This window comes from Lucilia sericata, unplaced genomic scaffold, assembly GCF_015586225.1.
Source record: "Lucilia sericata isolate MDLA Ls3-8-SP2 unplaced genomic scaffold, ASM1558622v1 Contig000093F_arrow, whole genome shotgun sequence".
NCBI classification, from domain to species: Eukaryota; Metazoa; Arthropoda; class Insecta; order Diptera; family Calliphoridae; genus Lucilia; species Lucilia sericata.
Genome location: NW_023994125.1, coordinates 21,798 through 39,614, shown reverse-complemented (window position 1 = coordinate 39,614; position 17,817 = coordinate 21,798). Strand labels below are relative to the sequence as shown.

At 29.6% G+C, this 17,817-nt stretch overlaps 1 protein-coding gene across 1 annotated transcript in view; it reads right to left on the bottom strand.

Moving 5' to 3' along the window:
- The window catches only part of LOC119599842 (probable serine/threonine-protein kinase DDB_G0282963), a 232,890-nt gene extending 225,875 nt beyond the window's left edge, over positions 1–7,015 (bottom strand). The window contains exon 1 of the mRNA XM_037949750.1: positions 5,683–7,015. The gene's annotated coding sequence lies outside the window, so the exon portion shown is untranslated. The remainder of the gene's footprint in view (positions 1–5,682) is intronic.
- Positions 7,016–17,817: the final 10,802 nt, after the last annotated feature.

Below are 17,817 nucleotides of genomic sequence, written 5' to 3'. Positions count from 1 at the left end.
ATTAAAAAATTTCTAAATAAAAAAAATTAAAATTATATTAAAAAATTTCTATAAAAAGAAAATTTAAAAAGATTTCTATGAAACATTTTCTATAAAAAAAATGTTATCAAAAATTTTCTATAAAAAAAATTATTAAAAATTTTCTATTAAATGAAAATTTAACGAAAAATTTGGCAACAGCAAAGGCCAAAAAAAGAATCTAGGAAATTTCAGAATGGCAGTAGCGTTTTTATTGTCAGATACGCTAACTGACTTATTATTTTCAGAGTAAAATGTTACCCTAATTGTTCTCTTTTCCCCAATAAATAAAGTTAATTTCAATCAATTGGCACAATTTCCACCTCTACCCCTAGAACTTTTAATCATAAATTAAAATCACCTCAATGATTATGTAAAACACTTAACTAAATGTTAAACAAAAATCCCCAATATAAATAAATAATAAATTTATTTTGTAAGTAGTTTATTTATATTTATAATGTTCATATAACAATGTCAATTAACCAACTTCCCTTTTTGTTATAACATTTTTTATGTATATAAACAATATACATATAAGCACAAATAAATATATATAAAAAACACCAAAAAAGATTTATATAATATTATTGATTTATACGTTTAACAATTATTTTCCTATAAAACAGTTTGAAAAAAAAAGAAAGCAGAAAAGAGAAAATGAATTTTTGAGGCGCCAACCTTGTTTAAAAAGGAAATTTAACACATACATAAACTAATATGGAGAGATTTTTTGTTAGTGATAATGTGGTGGTGACTCATGTTCAATTAATAAAATAAAATAAACTTGGCTGTGTGCTAATGAAGTTGAAAGGACTTGGATGGATAAAATAAATGTTTGTCACGTGTTCACTGTTAAAAGCAGGAAATACTAGTGTAAAGGAAAACTAGTTAAAAGAAACGAACGAAAGAACAATGGAATCGGTCAAGTGTAACGACAGCATGGTGATCCCTACTTTAGTTGGGTATTAAAAGGTTTAACTCTTTTTTGAGGGGGGCTTAATTAGTCTGGATAATTTTTTTTCTCTTTTAAATAGTATTTTTTTACTTAATAAATACATATTTGAATTGTGTTTTAGAAAATTTCTTTAAATTTATAAAAGTTTTTGAAAATCAGTTTAAAATCCCTTAACTCTTCTCTATTGTTTAATTTAGTTGTTAACTCGGATAATGTAAAGCAGTCATCAATAGAGAGTTATAAATACGCTCTCTGCTCAGTTTAGTTGTTATTATATCTGCCAGAGCTTACGTAAGTCTGAAAGGAAGTGTCTTATAAAAGCATTTCTGTATTAAACAGTGATAGGCATGGAGTGAAAGGGAGCAAGTCTCAATGAGAGCATATTTACTCCACGGTTTAGTAGTCTATTTGCTAATGTACTGCCTAGACTTTGACCTATCTATTTACTAATAATACTTCATTAGAATTAAAATATTCGGCTAGTCCATTGGCTATTTTTTGCCCAGACTATTGACTAGTCTCTTGACCAGTTGTATGGCTATTCTAATGACTACTTTCTTTAAATTTATGAAAGTTTTTTTTTTTTTAATCTGATTAAGATCCCTTAAGACTTCTCTACTGTTTAATTTAGTTCTTAACTCGGACAATATATAAATGAGCTCCCTACCTGTTTTGGTTGTTGTTTATATATTTGTGAGCTTACGTAAACAAGAGCCTTATAAAAGAGCTCTGCCAAGCGGGGAAAGGTGGCAAGTCTCAATGAGAGCATGTTTATTCTGCGTACTTGTAGTCGTTGATTATCAATTGACAAAAAGTACTTCATTAGGATTCAAATATTCGGTGTTTTCTCTAATGCCTTGTCCATGGATCCATAGATATATTGGTTAGTCTATGAACTAACCTTTGACTAGACTATTGAATAGTATGTTGGTTATTCTACTGACTACTCTGCTTACTAGTCCTTTGACTGATCTGTTCTGTTGCCTAGTCTATGGACTAGTCTATTCTATTTACTATAGTATTGACTTGTAGGTTAATAGTCAACTAGTCTGTTGACAAGCCTATATAATATTATATTGACTAGTTTATTAGCCAGTAGTCAACTAGTTTATGGACTGGTCTATGGTCAAGTTTTTGTCTAGTCTGTTGGCTATTATATTGACTACTCTAACCTCTTGATTAGTCGATTTACTATTATATTGATTAGTGTGATGACTAGTCTATTGCCCAGTCTATAGACTAGGGTTGGGGTTGGAAATTAGTCAGTCGTTGATTAGTTTATGGATAAACCTAGTAGTCTATTGGCTAATCTATGAAGTGAATAAAGTAGTTGATTGACTACTCTATTAATAATTGACTACTCTACAGTACTACAGTAGGGATTAGGCTAGAGTATTGGCTAGTCTATTGACTATTCGATTTACTAGTCTATTGACTAGCCTGTTGACTAGTATATTAACGAGGACTAATATATATCCTGCCCCGTTCGCTAGTCTGTTGAATAGAATTTTGACTGTGCTGACTAGTCCGCTGGCTATTCTACTGACTAATTTCTTAGCTAGTCTCTTAACTAAGTCTTTTAATTAGTATTTAGGGATTATAATATTGACTATTCTAGAGATTCGTTTATTGACTAGTTTATCAACATGTTTATTCAACAGCCTTTTAGCTAGATTAATGACTGACCTATTATCTGATCTGCGGACTAGTCTTGCGATTAGTTTATTAACTTATGTACTGACCGATATATTTATAAATCTATTAGTTAAACCGTTGGATAATTTTGCAATGTTTATTGTGAATGCACTAGTGCACTGCTCTCACTTGCTGCATTGTTTATTTCTCATTTTATGTACATATACATAAGTAACCAATTGTGATCGAGAGAATGTTAACTCTAGTTAAAGAGTCATTGTAAGCGAGAACTAGGTTCAATTTTTTATATTAAACAATTTTGAAGTTCTATAAGCAGATTTTTTGGATAATACAGATTTTTGGCAGATAAAAACTGATTTTTAATTGAAATGTTTTTAGTTATACAAAAAGTGCTTGTAAAGAAAATCAATAAAAATTCATTAATTTATATCTTTCACACTTACCTTCGACAAATTTTTTAATAGATTGATATTTTAAAAGTGTTTATTTGTTTTGTGTTTGTTTTTTTTTTTATATTCAACGTTGAAATTTTGTAAGATTTTTATAGTTATTTTAAAGAGTTTTTTAAAACGTGTTTAAAAATCAAAAAATATTAGTATTTTTTTATTAAATATTTATTATTTTATTCAACTATAGATTATTTAATTGTAAATTGTATGTGTAACGTTAAAATGCATTCACAATAAACACAACTAAGAGTAAAGGAAGGAAATATATTTTAGTAAATTATGGGTTATATTTAAACATAAAGAAGACTATATATCTTTTTAAATATATTTAAAGTAACAACATTGAAACTTAATAAAAATATCTTAGTTTTTATGATTAAAATTGCCAATATTTGTAACGCTCTACTTTCCAAAAAAAAAAATAAATTGTTTTTCACACACACTTAAGAAATTAAAAATTTTTAAATATGTTTTTACTTTTATGCAAATTTTAATAAAAGAAACTAAAGAAAAATAACTCAGATTTTTTAACATCAAAATATTTGTAGATTTGTGTTTTTCTTATTTATTCATAATTTAATCGTTTAAATAAAATCTGCTTTTGGAAAAGAAAAACTAAATAATAACTGTTAAAACTTAATGGTTTTTAAACATGCAACATTGTAACCACCTAATTTTAAAACGAAATAAATTTTTCAGTTTGTTTTGTTAATTTATGACTAAAATTAATGTTTTTGCATTTAGTATATTTTATTTAATTCTATAACTACGATATCTACTGCACATATTTTATAATTCTTATTTTGCAAACCATATGGATCGTTAAACTATTGATTTTCAAGAGAAATTGTGTCCATTATGGAGCGGTCATAACCGAAAAAGTTTTATTTTTTATCTGAAGAAAACCTAACCTAAAACTAGGTCCTATAGACCATACAATAAAATTCTAATTCAGTTCTAGTTCAGTTCTAGTTCAGTTCTAGTTCAGTTCTAGTTCAGTTCTAGTTCAGTTCTAGTTCAGTTCTAGTTCAGTTCTAGTTCAGTTCTAGTTCAGTTCTAGTTCAGTTTCTAGTTCAGTTCTAGTTCAGTTCTAGTTCAGTTCTAGTTCAGTTCTAGTTCAGTTCTAGTTCAGTTCTAGTTCAGTTCTAGTTCCAGTTCTAGTATCAGTTATAGTTCAGTTCTAGTATCAGTTCTAGTTCAGTTCTAGTTCAGTTCTGTTCATTTCTAGTTCAGTTCTAGTTCAGTTCTAGTTCAGTTCTAGTTCAGTTCTAGTTCAGTTCTAGTTCAGTTCTAGTTCAGTTCTAGTTCAGTTCTAGTTCAGTTCTAGTTCAGTTCTAGTTGTCTAGTTCAGTTTAGTTCAGTTCTAGTTCAGTTCTAGTTCAGTTCTAGTTCAGTTCTAGTTCAGTTCTAGTTCAGTTCTAGTTCAGTTCTAGTTCAGTTCTAGTTCAGTTCTAGTTCAGTTCTAGTTCAGTTCTAGTTCAGTTCTAGTTCAGTTCTAGTTCAGTTCTAGTTCAGTTCTAGTTCAGTTCTAGTTCAGTTCTAGTTCAGTTCTAGTTCAGTTCTAGTTCAGTTCTAGTTCAGTTCTAGTTCAGTTCTAGTTCAGTTCTAGTTCAGTTCTAGTTCAGTTCTAGTTCAGTTCTAGTTCAGTTCTAGTTCAGTTCTAGTTCAGTTCTAGTTCAGTTCTAGTTCAGTTCTAGTTCAGTTCTAGTTCAGTTCTAGTTCAGTTCTAGTTCAGTTCTAGTTCAGTTCTAGTTCAGTTCTAGTTCAGTTCTAGTTCAGTTCTAGTTCAGTTCTAGTTCAGTTCTAGTTCAGTTCTAGTTCAGTTCTAGTTCAGTTCTAGTTCTAGTTCAGTTCTAGTTCAGTTCTAGTTCAGTTCTAGTTCAGTTCTAGTTCAGTTCTAGTTCATTCTAGTTCAGTTCTAGTTCAGTTCTAGTTCAGTTCTAGTTCAGTTCTAGTTCAGTTCTAGTTCAGTTCTAGTTAGTTCTAGTTCAGTTCTAGTTCAGTTCTAGTTCAGTTCTAGTTCAGTTCTAGTTCAGTTCTAGTTCAGTTCTAGTTCAGTTCCAGTTCAGTTCTAGTTCAGTTCTAGTTCAGTTCTAGTTCAGTTCTAGTTCAGTTCTAGTTCAGTTCTAGTTCAGTTCTAGTTCAATTCTAGTTCAGTTCTAGTTTATTGGTACTTAGTTTTTTTTAATAAGGTAGGTAATTAAACATTTTGGAATATAATTCAAAAACATATTACTTAACTAGGAATAACTAATTGTATTGTATATTAATAAAAAATATATTGTTAAACTATTGAACCAATACTATTATATATAAAAATAATCTGATGAAGTATATTTTTATGACAATAACTTTAATTAAATACACAAACTAGTATATAACGCTAATAGAAACATATTAACGACAAATTTATAGAAAATTTGAAAGGGAAATGTTGGGAATAGAATTAAAGAATAGAATTAGATGTAACAGAAATAGAAATAGTAACATAAACCATAAACGGAAAACACAAAATAGAATAGAACATGATGGAGAGGAAAAGTTAATCATTTAACAAATTGTTACGAACTCAATCAAAAAGTAATTAATTATAATTCTCACATTTTCTTAGATTTAACTGACACATTTTTGCAAAATTTGATTTGTGCTCTCAGTTATATACACACATATATATATATATATAAAAGTTTCGAGATTTTGTAGATTAAAATACGCACAAACACACACACGCACGCACTCTAAAGTAAATACAAAATAGTTTCAATGTGTTACCGTTGTTGCAAAAGGAATAGATTTTTAGCTGGTTTAAGTAATTAATGTCAAATTTTCCCAAAAATATCCATACAGTGAAATAACATGTATTTTGTTTGGTTAGTTTTGTGGTCAAACAGTTAGAGTTATTCGTTTAGTATATATAGAGAGACCAAAATGTCAGTTTAATTAAGTACGTACAACCGATTTGGGTTTTCCGTTTCCGCTTACGAACAAGAGAAACTATGTATGTGTGTTGAGGGGGCAAAGGAGATGTTAAACAATTGTAGTTGTAATTTATTTGTTTTCGTTACGGTTTTTGTTATTGATTATTTTCATTATTTTGTTGCTGTTGTTGTTTTTAACGTTTTCACTATTTATTTTCCGTTATACTTTAGTCAAAAATTTAAATATTTAAGTGAAAATTTCTCAAGGATTTTTTTTTATAAATTTTTGTGTATTTCTTGTATTTGAAATATTTTCACACAACTTTAACACTTGAAGATTATGGGAAACTTTTATTTATTTTGTTGGTTGATTTGTTGTTTGATTTTATTGAAAGTTTTTTATTTTTAATAGATTTTTCTTTTACATTCGTTCGATTTATTTTTAGTTTTAGGGGGAGTTGATGATGATTTTATTTTTCTTTGTTACTGAGGCGCCATAAAATGCGTAAATACAAACAACGATACACACACACTTGTGTAAATAGAAAAAAAGGAAAAAAAAAACTTTAATAAATGAAAAAACCGAAACAGAAACGAAAAAATCAGCAGGATGGTCTGATGATGAAGAATTTCAACTCTAGTATTTTTGTACCTTTTAAATTGTTATTGGTGTATGTAAAGGACGACTCTATGTGTGAGTGTATGTCGGTGTTTAAATTGTGCTTGTTGGTTTTGTTTTGTGGTTGTGTGCGTGTGTATGTGTGTTTATTAAAAACTTAAAAACGGAAATAACAAAAACGATTTGCTTGTACCAGTCCTGTTTAGGCGTGTGTGTGTGTGTGCAAATAAAAGTAAATAACTGTAAAAGTATATAAGAGTGTTGGTGTTGTGTGAGTACTAAGCACGCTTTAGCACAACACGCACCATCATATATGTATGTTTTTACAACACAAACACACACTTTTACACACACACAAACACGCACTCACATACTAAACCAATAAAAAACTAATAAAATAAATCCACAAAAAAAAATTAACCTTAAAAACAGACAACTTTAATTCTTTTTTTTTTTTATACCGTTTAAACAAATTTAATATTTGGGTTTTTGTTAAGTTTTCCTTAATTTGTCTTAATTTTTTATTAATTGATTAATTTAAATTTTATTTATTTTTTTTTTTTTTTGCAAATTCCATTATATATCTTTACTGTTTCACAGTTCAATTTAGTTCTTCTTGTTGGATTTTCTTAAGCGCGTTTGAATACGTTTTTCCAAGGAGTACAATGAAGGACTAAATGTAAAAAATTCTTATTAATATTCTCCTTGAGTAGGATGTTGTCGTTTGTATGGAGTGGATATTTAGCTGAATAAGCTTTCATGTGAATGTGAAAGCTTTTTTTATTTTGTCACTCTCTATCTCTCAGTGACAGTTGTTCTTCCACTCTTCTCTTGTTTGTTTAAATTCAGCATAAAAATCAGCAAATTTTAATTTGACATTTCTTTAACTTTCTACCGAAATAGGAAATGGGAAAACTTGGGCACTTAGAAAATGTAAAAGTCTATTTTTAGGAAATTTTCAATAAATTTGGTTTAGAAATTTTTTGATAAAAAGTTTTTGAGAAATTTCTCTGTTTAAATAAAATTTTCAATAAATTTTCCTTTTAAAGAAATTTCAATAAAATTCCCTTTGTAAAGAAATTTTCCTTTTTAAAGAACTTTTTGGGTAAATTTTCTCCTTTATAAAAAATTCTCAATGAATTTTCTTTTTTATAGAAAATTTTCGATAAATTTTCTTTTTTATAAAAAATTTTCGATAAATTTTCTTTTTTATAGAAAATTTTCGATAAATTTTCTTTTTCATAGAAAATTTTCGATAAATTTTCTTTTTCATAGAAAATTTTCAATAAATTTTCTTTTTCATAGAAAATTTTCGATAAATTTTCTTTTTTGATAGAAAATTTTCGATAAATTTTCTTTTTTATAGAAAATTTTCGATAAATTTCCTTTTTATAGAAAATTTGCTATAAATTTCCTTTTTATAGAAAATTTTCGATAAATTTCCTTATTATAGAAAATTTTCGATAAATTTCCTTATTATAGAAAATTTTCAATAAATTTCCTTTTTATAGAAAATTTGCGATAAATTTCCTTTTTATAGAAAATTTGCGATAAATTTCCTTTTTATAGAAAATTTGCGATAAATTTCCTTTTTATAGAAAATTTGCGATAAATTTCCTTTTTATAGAAAATTTACGATAAATTTCCTTTTTATAGAAAATTTTTGATAAATTTCCTTTTTATAGAAAATTTGCGATAAATTTCCTTTTTATAAAAAATTTGCGATAAATTTCCTTTTTATAGAAAATTTTCGATAAATTTCCTATTTATAGAAAATTTTCGATAAATTTCCTATTTATAGAAAATTTTCGATAAATTTCCTATTTATAGAAAATTTTCGATAAATTTCCCATTTGAAAGAAATGTTCGATTTATTTTCTCCTTTAAATATGAATGAATTTCCCTTTAAAAAATCCATAAATATCCCTTTTAGATAAATTTTCCTTTTCAAGCGAATCTGCTATAAAAAAGTCCAACGATATTTTAATTAAATTTTTAATAAATTTCGGATTTAAAAGAAATTTTCGAAAAAATTTTTGTTTTTAGGAATTCCCTTAATAGGGAAATTTACTAAAATTTCCCCTATTAAAGAATTTTTCGATAAATTTTCTATTTATATAAAATTTGCAATTAATTTACTATTTACAGGAAATTTTCCATAAATTTCCTTTTTTAATATATTCTTTTTATAAATATGCCTTTTTAGGAAATTAAATAAATTTCCTTCTTTATTGAAATTTTCTATATTAAGAATATTTGAAGAAATAGTTGTTAAATGTCCTTTAGAACCCCTTTTAATGGATTTTTCGATATATTTTCTTATTATTTTCTAAGAAATTTTCACTTTTTGCTCCTTTTAAACCACAAAATCTTGGCCAGCTCTGTCCTAATAGCATGTTGTCATTAATTTGGCTTTTTTATGCCATTAAAGAAAATTGAGTTATTGACAACTCATTTGAAAAGTGCAAAAAATATATAATGGATATGAAAAAAATACTATTAAAAATTTACCAAAAAAAAGCATAAAACCCACCAATTAAACTTTAAAATTTTACCAATTAAAAGAATTCCCTTAAAATATAACACAAACAGTTTCAACAGTTGTATTTTTCCAATTTCGATATATCAAAAAAATGATGACCAAACAAAAAGCATTTTTGCGAAAAAATTTGCTTACATATTGGAATGTTAAATTGTTTAAACACTTCTTTATTAGCACAAATTGTTATATTCACTTTATGTATATTATTTTATAGTTATTTTAACACTTTTTTCTTAGCTTTATAATTATTTTGAAGTAATTTCTTTTATTTTTATTTAATTTTATTATATTTTATGAAGTTTTTTTATATAGAAAGTCTACAGTCATTGTGTTTTTTGTTGTGTGATTATATGACTTGCTTAGAAATGATGTTAGTTTCGTTTTGCATTTTGAGTATTTTCTTATTTTTTGGTTTCTTCACTTTTTCCGTTCCTTTAGACACATGTACGTTTTATTTTATATGCGCACATATTTTCTTGTGTTTCTTTTACCGTTATGCTCTTTTTCGGTTTCACGAGCTCTCAACCTTGCTTAGTTTGATGTCATCCCTTTGTAGCTTTTTATGGCGAAAAATACAACTGTGTGTTGTGCTTTAGCTGATTAAGCTTTAAGTGTGTTATAGTACTGACATCTATATATCAATTATTTGTTTTTGATAATTATTTGGAACTAGTGGATTAATATTTAACCCTAAAAAGGTAAAAGTACAATTGCAAATAACTTTTTTAAATTGGTTGCTTATTTTAGGAGTTCACTATGACAACCATTGCAGTTCAGTTCTAGTTCAGTTCTAGTTCAGTTCTAGGTCAGTTCTAGTTCAGTTCTAGTTGAGTTCTAGTTCAGTTCTAGTTCAGTTCTAGGTCAGTTCTAGTTCAGTTCTAGTTCAGTTAGTTCAGTTCTAGTTCAGTTCTAGTTCAGTTCTAGTTCAGTTCTAGTTCAGTTCTAGTTCAGTTCTAGTCAGTTCTAGTTCAGTTCTAGTTCAGTTCTAGTTCAGTTCTAGTTCAGTTCTAGTTCAGTTCTAGTTCAGTTCTAGTTCAGTTCTAGTTCAGTTCTAGTTCAGTTCTAGTTCAGTTCTAGTTCAGTTCTAGTTCAGTTCTAGTTCAGTTCTAGTTCAGTTCTAGTTCAGTTCTAGTTCAGTTCTAGTTCAGTTCTAGTTCAGTTCAGTTCAGTTCTAGTTCAGTTCTAGTTCGTTCAGTTCTAGTTCAGTTCTAGTTCAGTTCTAGTTCAGTTCTAGTCTAGTTCAGTTCTAGTTTCAGTTCTAGTTCAGTTCTAGTTCAGTTCTAGTTCAGTTCTAGTTCAGTTCTAGTTCAGTTCTAGTCAGTTCTAGTTCAGTTCTAGTTCAGTTCTAGTTCAGTTCTAGTTCAGTTCTAGTTCAGTTCTAGTTCAGTTCTAGTTCAGTTCTAGTTCAGTTCTAGTTCAGTTCTAGTTCAGTTCTAGTTCAGTTCTAGTTCAGTTCTAGTTCAGTTCTAGTTCAGTTCTAGTTCAGTTCTAGTTCAGTTCTAGTTCAGTTCTAGTTCAGTTCTAGTTCAGTTCTAGTTCAGTTCTAGTTCAGTTCTAGTTCAGTTCTAGTTCAGTTCTAGTTCAGTTCTAGTTCAGTTCTAGTTCAGTTCTAGTTCAGTTCTAGTTCAGTTCTAGTTCAGTTCTAGTTCAGTTCTAGTTCAGTTCTAGTTCAGTTCTAGTTCAGTTCTAGTTCAGTTCTAGTTCAGTTCTAGTTCAGTTCTAGTTCAGTTCTAGTTCAGTTCTAGTTCAGTTCTAGTTCAGTTCTAGTTCAGTTCTAGTTCAGTTCTAGTTCAGTTCTAGTTCAGTTCTAGTTCAGTTCTAGTTCAGTTCTAGTTCAGTTCTAGTTCAGTTCTAGTTCAGTTCTAGTTCAGTTCTAGTTCAGTTCTAGTTCAGTTCTAGTTCAGTTCTAGTTCAGTTCTAGTTCAGTTCTAGTTCAGTTCTAGTTCAGTTCTAGTTCAGTTCTAGTTCAGTTCTAGTTCAGTTCTAGTTCAGTTCTAGTTCAGTTCTAGTTCAGTTCTAGTTCAGTTCTAGTTCAGTTGTAGTTCAGTTCTAGTTCAGTTCTAGTTCAGTTCAAAGACAAACTGAATCAAACCTTATAAGATCAAAATTCTTTAAATAAGTAGGTGTAGTTAATATACGGACACGCCTACACGTTTGCACGTAAGTGAAAAAGTGCGAGTCAATTTTACAAAATCTTTATAAATTTTAAAAATTAGATTTTAACCGTGCCCACAACTAAACATTCCGCCCAATTTTCGCTATTGGTTTGTTAATAATTTAGTAAAACCGTTTGAAACGCATTTACAACTTAATTGTTGTGATTATTTACACATTATAGTATATTTGTCAAATTTTTAAAATGGGCGTGGTCAATGCAAATATTTAAAAAGTTATATTTATTAAGTTTAATGCCGATTTGATTTAAATATTATTTCAAATAGTGATCAAAAGGGACTTCTCAAAATACGCAAATCAAGACAGCAAATAAAGTGGGCGTGGCCCACTTTACCAAAATTTGGATAAGTGTGATCGGGTATAATTTAACCCAAATTTTATATTTCTTATCAGGAATTCCGGCAAGGTATTCAGTATTCAAATCTAACCACAAACAAAAAAATAGGTTCGTTTTCGATACTAGAGGTAACCTACTTGTAGAATCTTTCATTACAATCGGACTTAAGGATTAGAAGGCATACATATATGTTATTCATATGTAGAAAGTCAAGAAACATTCAGAAAGATGGACTAAGCAAATGAACAAACTTTGAGACAACAAAAATATGTTTACAATTTTTAGTTTAGAAAATTAACCTATTTAAAAAACGTTAAATGATATTTAACCTTATTGCATCACTGTCAAATGTAACGGCTATATACACATTTGTAATAGATTCTCCTTACACATACACTATAAATTGTAATAGATTAAATATAAAAATCCAACATGTAACGGCACTCTCTACACAAAATTTCTATAAAAAACAACAAAACGACACCAATAAGAAAATCAAATTGTTCTACAAACATTTGCAACATTCAAACAAAAGTCCTCCATAAAACACCTTCAGGGCAGCCCCACTAAATGATAAAACAAATACATAATACACTCACAAATAAAGAAAAATCACCCTTAAGGCTTAAATACAACAAAATAAATGCTAAAATACTTGTACAACGAAAAAAGGATAAATGAAGAAATAGACGATGATGATGATGGCGAAAAAATAAATAAGTAAACATAGAAAAAACAATGCAAAGAAAATATAAAACAGAAGAAGGACCACAAAAAATTGGGGAGAAGTAGTAACAACGAAGCAACAACAACAAAAACATTATCAAAAGCAAAAGAAAAAATCACTTATAGGAAAAAATACTGAAACAACCACCCACCCAACAACAACACATGCAAGTGTGTATTTTTAAAGGACTTAGTGTGTCTAGTTACAATTGACTCTGATAAAGACAATACGAATGAACAACTAGACAAGCCAGAGTATGATGAAGATGTAGAGGAATAAGAACCACAAAAAAAGCGAATGACAGCAATAACCAAAAAAATTATATAGCTTGATTACAATTAGGAACGCAAGAGGCAAACGGCTTTGAAAATCCAGTTCTGTTGCATGAACTTTGATTACTTTTTCACACAAATACAACTCAAGCTTTTAAAAATAATCGACATTGTTGTTTACTTTCTCCGCTTTAAACTAAATTTACTATTTGAGAGGATCGTCAGAGAGAGAGAGAGAGAGCGAGGGAGAAGGAAATACTTATAAAGAACACTATTTTGGAAATAGTAACGATACATAGAAAATGCATTTAAACTCTTTGCCGTCAGTGGTCATCGCTCCAATTGTAATCATCCTCTAAAGCAGCACGCGCTCAGTAGTTAAAATACTCTCTGACAAAAACACATGCATACATGTGTGTTTTTCAAATGCCTCAAGTTACCACTACAGAGGCAATGGAAAAGCACAACAAACCGTAAAGCATCGCGTAAAGGACAATTGTATGTGAGCAGGAAAATACAAACTCGCACACACACTGACGCACTTATACATGTTCAAATGGACGTTTGTATTAAAGGACAGACTTTCTAGCCATACACACAACATTACATTCAGACAAATCGATGTAAATATGTATGTGCGTGCTGTTGTTATTGTCTCTATGTGTGTTTGTTTGATGGTGTCAACAATACAGGCGCATAAAGTAAAATTCGATTTATGACCAACACATGGAAACAAACAACAAACCGACGGAGCAAGTACACTACAGTAATAGTGAAAGAGAGCGAGTTAAAATTATATATCATATGAAACAGTAGTGCAAGAGAATTGAATCATTTTTCCTAGATGAAATCTTTCATTCAGGAGTAATTTCTCGTCTGGTAGTTCTGGTAGTTCATTCTCTAGACACTTTTTATATTAGTAATCTACTTATTTCCGAAAATAGTGGCTCAATCAAGAAAGAAACTTTGACTTGTGATCACTTTGGCAACACATGTCCTTCTTCAACAATACATCCATTTGTAATCAACTTGCCAGTGGATCGCACAAACTACTACAAGGAAAACTCGCTCTTTACCAACACAGTACGTATGTGTAAGAAGTCTTTCTTCAACTTCCATAACGTAATTTCCTAGTTCCAACACAATGCACTGTATGAGTAAAGGAAATCCCTAGAGAGCTTGTCTAAATGCTTTAAAAAGTTGTCTGAACAAGACAACAAAAAAGTTCGTACATTTGAGCAATGTATATAAATTAAAAGAATCCATTTTGGCCGACGACATGGATGCTTTCTAGACAATCCGAGGAAATCAACTTCTTCAAATTGACGAATTTTGCTTAAGGTTTTTGATCGGCACAGCAAAATTTAAATTAGTTAGGTCTGAGCGATAAATTGGATCTAATGATAAGCTGTTTTCACAGACAGCTAGGTTTTGAAATTTTCAGAAAATTAGATTTTCCCCATAATATATTTCAAGATTACTATAAAAATCTGCAGCACTTTCCTAAATAGTAGATCAATCGAGAAATGAACCATTATTTTTCCGAATTTTCAGATACTTAGGTTTGTGGCTTAAAATATTAATTGACCCATGAACATAAAGCTGCTCTCACTTTCAAAGTTGTGTGCTTTAAAATGTTTAATAAAAACAAACTTAAAAGGTGTACAAGACTTTAAGGTAAACGATTGCTCAAATTTTCGAAAACTTCGAAGTGGCAAATTTTATATAGGATCTTGTGTCTGTCCCCATATAAGATTTAACAACACAAGGACATAAAATTAATTACCATAAGCAACCAAACTAGCCTTCGGATCCAATTTATTGAAGGTTTTATACCATACTTAAGTGGGTATAGTTAGTTATCTGGGCGTTGAAATATTTGAAAGTTGCAAAAAATCATGTTTTGGAACTTCAAATTGATTGGTTTTTGAAGCGTTTGGAAGAATATCCCAATTTGTGTAAGCGGTTTTTAAGTCTTAAGTCGGTGAAGTTCCAAAGAACTTCAAGATACAGTGTCCAGTTAGCGACCATAGACTACTTCTTCAGCTCGTTCGACTTAGAAGCATTTATAAGATGATTTTAAAGGTCTTATACAACTCTCAAGTTTGCAAAGTTTCAAACAAACACCAATGTTTGTGGAAAAAAAAACTTCGATGATTTATATACTTCTAGTTGGTAAATTTTGCATTAGAACTTGGGTCTGAATTCAAAATCAAATTAGCGAAGATTCAGATAAAATCAAAATTTGACCTGATGTAGTGGCTTTAATTCCCAGCAGAGCAGGGTCACACAATAGGCCCAGTGGAGGGCTAGGTGTGTTACATCGAATTTGCTAGTGAACTAGGCTTTATATCATTTGAAGGAAGATCTTTAATTTGGCGAATTTCAAATGAACTAAGAACTCAAAATGTATTGCATTATCTTGGCTTAGGAGGATCTGAAAGAGGAGGTTTTCAGTCGCCTTACTAGGACTTTAATAACTTTAAGTTTGAGAGTTTTTCATGGTCTGCGCTCATGTAAGATCCACCGATCGATGAATTTTATGTTATTGGCCAAAGACTATGCCTATGATACGTTAACTAGACTGCGTAGTAAACGAATTATTCCTCCAGATTTGGCATCCTGCAATCCATGTTGCCATCTGGAGTTAGGCCCTGCTTATGGGTTAAAATTTGATGGCAACAGATACTGAATAATATAGATATATATACTCTTAATAACCTACTCCTGAATACGCGGACTATGTGCTAATGTCATCATTAAACTGTGATTCTACAAAATCGACGTGGAACAATGACAACGAAACTATTGATCCAAATTGAAACATTTGAACCCAGACGACATTATAGCTTAACGATATGTTTAATAAACTCTACAATAAATATTAACCAGCTCTAACAAAGGTAAATTAACCACTAAAATCGAGAGATTTGATTCTGAAGTTGGTTGTCGGACCTAGTACAAAAGATCTATAGTACAAAAGAAAACAAAATTTTACCTCGCGAAATTGCAAAAGATTTTGTATTGGATAAATTAGTTTAAATAATAATTTAATATTTCTCAAAAACAAATGAATTCCTCACTTCAGTGCTCTGCACATGAAGCGAATGTTTACGAAATAAAAATAAATGAGGATGTTAAGGATTTAATAGAGGACTAAGAGAAGATACCGTCATCATCATCATCATCGCCATCAGTAACAACATTTACTCTACAATTATATTAAGGAAAATCCAACAAACTTGTACAAAATGAAAAAAACAGGGAGAGAAGAGGATAAAAAGAGAGTTATAAATGAGAAAACCCGACAACGAAAAAAAGGGGGATAACGGGGTTTTGCGAAAGCAAAAACCACGGTAAGAAACACAGCAGGAATGTTAGCGATAGCAGCTAAAGCTGTGTATTGTACGGTATACATAAATGTATGAGTTGTTGTTATAAAACAACAACAACAACAACAACAACGACGGCGGCATAAACAACAACACTACTGCTGCCAAGTACAAGTGAATGTTTGCATGTGCGTGAGTTTGTGCTTGTGGCGAAATGGCAAGAGAAGGGCGAATCCTGTGACTATGCTTAATGTTATATTCGTTGTTTTCTATGTATGGCGACTGAGACAACTACAACGGCAAACTACGACGATAATAACAGCAACAACAAGAGAAACAACGAAAGCCATGATGAGGAGGATACGAAATGGGTGGCAAATAAACTTTCGCATACTGACAGCAACTTTCAAACCAACCATAAATAAAAAACTTTTTCATTCCGACGACTGCGAAAACGGCGAATGACACGAAATACCGAAAGAAAAAATTCACGGTGACTGTGTGTGGAATAAATATACCATAAAGAAAAAAATTCTTTTATTAATCTAAAAAAAATATATATAGAAATTTTTATTTAAATTGTAATAAAATCTAGAAATAATTGTGAAAAAATTCATTACAAATAAATAACAACAAAATTAAAATGTAACAGCTGAAATTTGTTTAAAATATAAAACAAAAAGTTTCATATAGTGGAAAGGTGAAGTAGTGTTTTATACAAAAAAAAAAGAATTTTGTCTATTTTTTTGGTAACAACTTGAGTGTATTCTATGTCTAAGATGGCAAGAAAAATGGAAATGGCTGCGTGGAATTTGCAATTATTAGGGAAAAATCTATAAATTTATAAGGAATTTGTTTTAAATTCCTAAAAAAAGTGTAATAAATTTGAATATGAAATATAAAATAAATCATAAATTTTTGGATACAACTTCCGGTTAACGGAAATGGGCGTTGGATTAACTCCCCAAGGAGTCTCCAGTTTTTGTGTAATACACGAAAAAAAATATGTAAAATTTTTTTGAAGAGCATATAGAGAAATTAACTAAGATATTTAAAATAATTTACAAAAACAAATAATAAATTTAACAAAAATAAGAAAAAAATTACAAGTTTTTTTAATGGGAGTGTTCCAAAAGTGTAGAAGAAGAAAAAATCCAACACAGGACGACAAAGAAATTTTGCAATCACACACACACCAACACACATACACTAACGAATACACATACTTATATACATATACACAACAGAATCGCGTTAAGCCATGTCGCGGATCGAAACGTCGCGGGTGTACATAGAGAATGGAAAAAGAGTATAAAAAGTAAACGCAATCAATTACACCAAAAAAAAAGAAATAAAAACAACTACAACAAGAAAAGGAATAAGTGTACTTATTTACTACTACAAACACACTCACACACAGACACACTTGGCTACACTCACCGTTAGCCAGTAAGTGAGTGAGTGAGTAACCAAAATTACCGTTAGTTTTTACTCTGAAAAGAAAAACATAACAAAAACCAAAATGAAAATAAACGACAAAACAAAAGAAAATTTATAATAGAATAAAACACACACACACATAAACACTATTAAATCCTGCTAAACTACGGAATGTCAAATTGAACATTGAGTAACCAAACGAAAGAAAGGAAAGAAAACATACGGCGAAAAATTTTTTTACAAAAACAACAACAAAATAAAAAGAAAAACAAAAATATTCAATAAATTCTCATAAATCTCCCCAAAAACGTAAAAAAGTTTATAAAATAAAAGAAGAGAGTAAAAGTGAGAGAGAGAGAGAGAGTAAATAATAA